General features: G+C 37.1%; 1 protein-coding gene across 9 annotated transcripts in view; it reads right to left on the reverse strand.

The window, feature by feature from the left end:
* Window positions 1-4,999, reverse strand: part of LOC127433535 (kelch-like protein 13) — a 67,287-nt gene extending 62,288 nt beyond the window's left edge. For 4 of the 9 annotated variants that reach the window (XM_051685605.1, XM_051685563.1, XM_051685596.1 and 1 more), the window contains exon 1: window positions 4,924-4,999. The gene's annotated coding sequence lies outside the window, so the exon portion shown is untranslated. The remainder of the gene's footprint in view (window positions 1-4,923) is intronic. The other 5 variants (XM_051685611.1, XM_051685580.1, XM_051685617.1 and 2 more) reach the window with 2 other exon arrangements.
* Window positions 5,000-8,348: the final 3,349 nt, after the last annotated feature.

Consider the following 8,348-nt stretch of genomic DNA (forward strand, 5'->3'; position numbering starts at 1 on the left):
ATACTTTTTACATCTAAAAAACGTATTTACCGTAAAATTACATGTATTTTCTTGTGTAGCATTTTACAGTCTTTTACCATTAAAATTACGGAATTTTTTTTTTTACAGTGCACCAGACAAAGTGGCGGGTAAATGCCCAATGTTCCCAGTCACTAGGGATATAACGATGCACGGGTTCAAGGTATACCGCGGTTTTGAACAATCGCTTCATTTTAAAAGCTACACGAGCAGGGGGGCCTGGGTAGCGAGTAAATACACTGACTACCACCCCTGGAGTCACGAGTTCGAATCCAGAGCATGCTGAGTGACTCCAGCCAAGTCTCCCAAGCAACCAAATTGGCACGGTTGCTAGGGAGGGTAGAGTCACATGGGGTAACATCTTCGTGGTCACGTACTCAACAAGCCACGTGATAAGATGCGCTGATTGGTGGTCTCAGACGCAGAGGCAACTGAGATTCGTCCTCTGCCACCTAGATTGAGGCGAGTCACTACACCACCATGAGGACCTAGAGTGCATTGGGAATTGGGCATTCCAAACTGGGGAGAAAAAAATAAATAAAATATGCCACATGAGCAAACTGCACAGCAGAGAGAGCGCAGCACACTGAAATGTCAAAGCCTTTATTTCCCTCTGCCAAGTGGCTGAAGTCCATGCTGTGGGAATATTATGGTTATTTAAAAGACCCAAAAGGCATTATCAATGTTGATGATCATGCAATTTGTAAACTTTGTCGAAAAAAAGTGTGATCGGAATCGGAGCTGATCAAAATCGTCTCCCTCCCTCTTTCACTGTCTCTCAGCCTCTCACTCGATCACATGTCCTGTGCACTCACGCAAGCGCGTGGGTGCACAGGACATGTTTTTTTTGCACTCTTTGTATGGTGGAATTTAATAACCATCGTAGCTCAACAAGATCACCCACAAGTGCAACAACAGCATGAAACGTGAACACCAGCGAAGTGGTAGGTCTACTGCATCTAAACAGTTCAAAGTTTTTAGAAACTCGCCAGTCAGACACAAGTCAGACACTTGTGGATGTGCGAGACAAACGGCGTATCCTGAAAATAACAGAAATTCATCTCAAATGTAAATCTGTATATTGTGTGAAAATATGCATAGAACATAGAGATGTACATGCAAAACATTAGAAAAATTAGAGGTTTTAATGTTATCATAATGGGGGAGAAAAAGATGACAGGGATTTTTTTCCTAAATTACCATTATTATTATATTTCATAATAAAAACGTATGCATAATTTTATCCATTTCAAATGGCATTGTTTTTCCATCATTCACAAGATGCTCCTAATGGGAAATACCTGGAAAAAAAGTGTCATATTTTAATATATGCCTATATATTATCATTTATAATTTTGCCTGCGTTTCAAAAATCAGTTAGGGACAGCATCAACAAACTATAAAGATTTCAAATGTATTTATCACTGTTGTGTGTGAAAATCCTAGGCGATCAGCAATTACAGAAATACTCAAACCAGCCCATCTGGCACCAACAATCATCCATGCGCTTATCTAATCAGCCAATCATGTGGCAGCAGTGCAGTAAATCATGCAGATATGGGTCAGAAGCTTCAGTTAATGTTCACATCAACCATCAGAATGGTGATAAATTTTAATCTCTGTGATTTGGAGCATGGCATAATTGTTGGTGCCAGATGGGCTGGTTTGAGTATTTCTGTAACTGCTGGGATTTTCACGCTCAAAAGTCTCTAGAATTTACTCCGAATGGTGCCAAAAACAAAAAACATCCAGTGAGCGGCAGTTCTGTGGAAGGAAATGCCTTGTTGATGAGAGAGGTCAACAGAAAATGGCCAGACTGGTTCGAACTGACAAAGTCTGCAGTAACTCAGATAACCACTCTACAATTTTGGTGAGAAGAAAATCATCACAGAATGCTATTCTGAGATGTGGGTTGGCGCTGTTTTGGCGGCACGAGGGGAACCTACACTATATTAGGCAGGTAGTTTTAATGTTGTGGCTGATCAGTATATATATATATACTGTAATATGGGTATTTACCCGCCACTGTTGCTGGAGGGAAAAAAGTTAATTTTTCATACCCTGGTTTGGTTGGCAATGGCAGACATAGGGAAATCTGTGTGAAAACAATCATTATTTTTGCAATTCCGTTTGTTGCCACAGAAATGACACACTTCAGAATTTAAAGCATTGTGAAACATCAACTCCCTTTTTCCATCAACTCTGGTGATGCAGGAGTGAGCTTTCCAAACTATTGAAATCTGTGATCTTGACACTCTCCTTCAGGGTAACAATGAGACCCTTTCTAGTCAATAGGGCATAGGGGCATGAGGATGACCACTTTTGAAAGCACAGTAACCTGTGCCTCACCACGGAAATAAATTCACTACTTCAATGGCTTGCAGAATTTTTCTCATTGCCTTGGCAACCACTGTGTCTTAGCAACAGACAGAGGTCATGAAAGAACAAGGATGAGCTGTGCTAAACTACCTGAACCATACAACATTAGGAGATATTCAGATGCAGCATTTCATCGTGTAAATCAGAACTAAATGATTGACATGGTCTTAAATTTTGAAGCCATTCACCCTTTTAAAATTAGGGGAGGAAATCATTACCTTCAATGTTGATCCACAGACACTCTCTCCTGTCATATTCCTTTAAATGTGCGGTTTCATCTCACACTCTTTTACTGTCTTTTTGGTGCATACACAAGAACACCCATTTAACATACAATAACAATGTTTGTCATCACTGAAAAGATCTATCTGTTCAAGAAGTGAAATAATAAGAAAGGTATAGGAATCTTACTCTATTGATAACTTGAGCAGTTTCCCTTTCCTCTGATTATTGGTCATTCTTTCCTTGTTGTATTTGGCATTACTCAGAATTGGGGTGGGGGGAAATAATTACACATGGCATCAGACCCTTTTTGAGATTCCATATGACAATCAATACATGTGCACACCAAACTGCCATTTCAGAACCCGATAAAGCAATTCTAGATGACTGAACCACTCCCAGAAGTTAAGCAAACAACCTTTAACAGGTCAAGCACTTTTTAAAAGGTTACTCCACGTGACTCTACCCTCCCTAGCAACCGGGCCAATTTGGTTGCTTAGGAGACCTGGCTAGAGTCACTCAGCAAACCCTGGATTCGAACTCGCAACTCCAGGGATGGTAGTTAGCGTCGATACTTGCTGAGCTGCCCAGGCCCCCACTGTAAACTAATGTTTTTAAAAATCTCTTAAGTCTCGGGCTTGATTGTGACATCGCTACAAGTTCCTACAGTACTACATTTACCTCTTGGGGAACAATTATGTCATTTATGCACAAGTATCAACTTTATCATACAATACATTGAAAATATTGTATGATAAATTGCTTGTGCTGTTCCTAGTTTGAAAGTCACTTTGGATAAAAGTGCTTGTTAAACGATTAAATGTAAATGTAGTCCAGTAACAAAAGACTTGACTTGAAATCAAAGGGGAATTTGTGATACATTTGCATCTATAACTTAGCAAGGGCCAAAAGGTGGAGTGCCTCGCTTCCTATTAAGCAGGGTGGAACCACAGTCACAGGACCCATAAATGAATATTCATAGTTCTGTTAGTATCTATATTTTGTTGACATAACAATATACTCCACTGAAGGGCTTTAGTTAAAAACAAAAAACAAAACAAAAATGCCTTTAGGCGTGTCAAACCATGTGCTTCCTTCCAGCTCAAAAAAAAAAAAAAAGCAAGAAAAGACACTGCCATGACAATACACAACACAGGATGTCTGCTAAAATAAGGTTTCAGCCAGAGGCCCCTAGTAGAAGGGCTTGTTTTTAGCCATCAGTTTTATGTTACTGTTGTCATGGCATTTGTGCACATGGTGGCACTTACAGTCCCCAGCTGCTCCGAATCAGAATCTTAATAATTGAGCTTAACTTTTGTCACACTCTGACAGCTGGAGCAAGTGCCTGCTGAGTGTCCAGATGTCATAAAGTGAATTTAGAAAAGATAAAAGGACACTAACCACTAGCGAACAGTGGGGTGTTCATTACAACTAACAAGAGTTCACTAGTGAGGATGTACTTATTTGTTAATGCTGCTCACTGTATTACACACATGGTATTCCCAGAAACTGATGCTAAGACTAAAATACATGAACTTGAGTACATATGACTAATGCAGCATATGATTTACTGTACCATGTTCATTCTTTTTACAAGAAGACAGTAGATTAGACACTGAACAGATTTCAGAATCACCTTAGTGGGTATCTTTCTTTCTTGTAGACTTTTTTCAAATCAAAAGCACGAATATAAATTAGTTTTAGAAAGCAATGCAAAGCCAAAAAACAAACAATAGGAAGTTCCCAAATACTGCCAACCTCCAGAACAGCTGGGGTCCAGCCAAACCAATCAGATAATAAAGTTGGACAACAGGAGTCTTGAAAGAATGGAAATAAGACAACTAAAGCAGAGCACTTGTTAACAGTATTTCGTTTGTCACGGGCGTTGTGTTTGTAGTTCTTACAGTTAGTTCAGCCACAGAGTTTGAGGTTCTGGAGGAGACTCTTGGCGACATGTCTGTCCATGTTTACGTGGGAACTAACACTGACCACACACGAAACTAAAGCCATACACACGCTGTGACACCAATGTAGCCGCAGGAGCAGAGCTGTGGTCGCGGTGCCATGTTTCAGGTTCTGTCCTTTCTTGTAAACCTCAGCTCTCTTTTGAAGAAAGGAAAAAAAACCTGAAGCATGGCTCCCCAATCGAAGCTCTGCTTTTGTTGCTACATTTAGCTTCAGCTCACAACAAGCTACTTTTCGTTTTTAATTATATTATATTATCTTTACGAATATGACACTGATATGTCCGTTTGCTGGGCATTATTCCCAGCAAATTAACTTTTAAAAGCAAAATTTACTTACCACAACCACTGGAATTCAACCTTGTTTTCCTCTTAAACCCCCCAAATCCACTCTACTCATGGACCTCACTAAGCCCCTCCTCTTTTGTTTTTCATTGGCTGTAGCCTCATGGGAATAGACGCCGTACGCGTTGCCGAATGGTCTATTTGTATGCCAATCAATCCTCGACACTTCCGTTACCAAAAGAAGTTCATGGCGCAGGGATGCGCGCAGTGATTGGTTGATTCAACAAACGTCTGGATGTGATGAGAGTGGGCCCTGCTGTGTTTGTAATATTACTTTTTTTTTATTGATATACATATATAAGATGCATACAAACATATACAACGCACAACAAATGTAAATAAATAAAACAATACAAATTAAAAGTACATTTATAATTCATGCCAGGGGTAAAATCACAAATTAAAGCTACAATAAATTAAAGAGAAGTGCCTCATGGGTCTTTTTGCTTTTTTGATTTCTAATACCGTCCAAAGAATTGCCAAATTGCTTATCCTCATTAAAACTTTTTCAAAATTTGTCTTAGCTTAAGACAATTTTTTTTTCTCACATGGATGTGATATATTCCAAGTAAGATAAAAAATTGTATTAGAAAGTAATACTCTTACAATAAATGGTATCTTGTACAAAAAAATAAAATAATATGACATCATACAATTCGATTTATATTGAAGTTTCAAAGGTCCTACAAAGAAAACACTGTCCAAAACATTCTGGATTCACACTTGAGGAAAAGATGTATTACTGATTCTTTAGTAACTCCACACAATTCACACGAATTTTCAATATCCAAATTAAATTGTTCAAAGAACTGCTTAACAGGATACATTTTGTGTTATTATACTTCTCTAACTTTATTATTTAATAATTTATTTGTTGTTGACCAGACTTTTTTCAGTTAATACTTCCAAAATTAGACAGCCAAAATACAGTTAAACACAGCACATAATTCCTTTTAAATACCTTCCTATTATATATATTACTGCATTTGTCTTTTACATTGATATCATATCACCAACTAAGATTGTATGACTACATGCATTGGGTTGTTGGTCTACAATACAGAATATCCAAAATTCCATAACTTTGAGACAGCTTACTTGGGATTTCATCAAAGACGATGACATACTCTTTTGGTTTTGCAGGAATCTTGAACTTTTTGAGGAATATGACAGTAATAGACTGTTTATTAAGCAACTGACAAACATTAACACAGTATGCCATTGTCATATCATGTCTGATTGAAGATGGATTTATTTTGTACAAGATATCCTTGTTTTTCCAGACAAAATACCTGTTTGGTGAGATGTATTTTATATTACTGTGTATTGAGCATCGTGTGGCATGACATCATCATTGAGCATAAAGGACATAAGGATAAGAGTCTTCTCAGGACCAGTGCTGTTGAATGAGTTTTGTCTAAAGTGTGATACTTTAAACTTTACTAAGTACTATTTCATATTTATTGTGCATTGTACTATTACCATGATAAACTGAACATTGAATGGAATTAATTCCAAAGTATTTCACCATCGTTTTGAGTATGTGTATTTTAGAATGTATCTTTCTATAATTTCTTTGTGTAAAAGTATGTACACATGTTCATTACTTACAAATGTATTTTTAATGCCCAGTATAGTATAATAGTGTTTATTTACAAAGCATTTCAAAACAATAATGGCCATATACCAATACAATCTCATTTCCTGAGATCTAAAATATTCCATCTGAACGAGCTTTGCCTTTTGTCTTTCCAGTAGTCTTTTCTGTTTGTTTGATATTTATTTGCATACTTTCAGAGAACATAGCAATTCCATGGCCTCCTAACATGACATTCTCTTCATATTTGTATCATAGATAGCCAAAGTACTGAACACTACTACATTAACATAGACCTGATTGTGTTAAAAAAAAAAAAAAAAAAAACTCCTTCTAAAATGATACCTACTGACTCAAGTCAACTGCACACTCCAGTGGATGAAAGGAAGAACAACAAAAACAGCAATAATGAATTGATGGTGTTCCAGTTTTAGCTTAAAATGCAAAGGTTTGAGATGCAGCTTCAGCTTTCAGCTCTATCTATCTATCTATCTATCTATCTATCTATCTATCTATCTATCAGAGGTGTATAGTAACGACGAAGTACAAATACTGCGTTACAGTACTTAAGTGCAGTTTTTCAATATTTGTACTATACTTGAGTATAAATACTTCTTTGGACTTTTACTTTTACTTCACTACATTTTGAAGAGAAAATGAACAATTTCCCAGACACTATCATTACTTTTGCCACTGAACACCGCAAAAAATAATAAGCTGTACGTGCAAAAATGCATGCATATGGACGATAGTGATGTCTGATTCGTGAAAGAATCATTTGAGTCAAATCTTTTAAATGTGATTTCTTTGAACCTATCAAAAAGTTTCAAAAAGCGCTCTGAATGATTCGTTTTGTGAATCATGAATCTGAATCAAAATCACAAGCGAAGCCTGCGCCAGTTACGTGTTTTGCGTAGTCTGTTTTCACTTGGGAATACAATAAACTGCTCAAATCTGTTTAAAATAAGTCTGTTTCGCTTATTTATTTTTTGACGAATTAATTTGATAAGTTTAGACTTAAACATTATGAAAACTGTGAAATAATGATGAAGTTATATGTTATCAGTCTCCCGCCTTTCCAGGAAACCTGTTGATATTAAAGTATCCTAAATCAAATGCGTTTCCCTTTTACATTAAACCAAGATGCGATGTGTATGAATAATTACCAACGCTCATAAAAATATCAAACAATATTTATTTTATAAACTAGGGTGTTCTGGGTGGTTGCTAAGGTGTTCTCTTAGCTTTTTAGCACATTGATGCGTATGTACCTGTATGTGTTTACTTGCGTGTTCTGGATGGTTGCTGAGGCATGCAATGCAGTTGTCAGGGTGATCTGCTGTGTGTTTTAGCGCATTGCTATAGTATGTGGTTGCCAGGTTGTTAATATGCTGTTGCTAAGTTGTTTTCTGTGTTTGTAGAACATTGCTATGCAGTAGCTAGGGTGGTTGTCAGGTTGTCATTATGCTGTTAAGTTGTTTGAACTGTGTTTTTAGCACAATGCTATGCAGTTGCCAGGGTGTTCTAGGTGGTTGCTTATTGGCCAGCAATATGCTTTATCAGCACCAATCCAATGACATGTTCATGTATTCACATATTTGATCATTCTTATGTGGCCACATATACTGATGGGAAATGTTATGTTGTTATTTTAAAGAGTCAACAAAGCTTTGTTGGCATGTTTGTCGGCATTTAGCTACAATGCCAAAGCGTATACAGTATAGTACTAATAGTACCTAAATGGACAATACAGAAAATAACTATAGTGAATAAAATAAAGAAATCTGGGAAAAGAAGGGGAAAGAAAAAGAAAGTGATTTTCA

This window comes from Myxocyprinus asiaticus, chromosome 4 (genome assembly GCF_019703515.2).
Source record: "Myxocyprinus asiaticus isolate MX2 ecotype Aquarium Trade chromosome 4, UBuf_Myxa_2, whole genome shotgun sequence".
NCBI classification, from domain to species: domain Eukaryota; kingdom Metazoa; phylum Chordata; class Actinopteri; order Cypriniformes; family Catostomidae; genus Myxocyprinus; species Myxocyprinus asiaticus.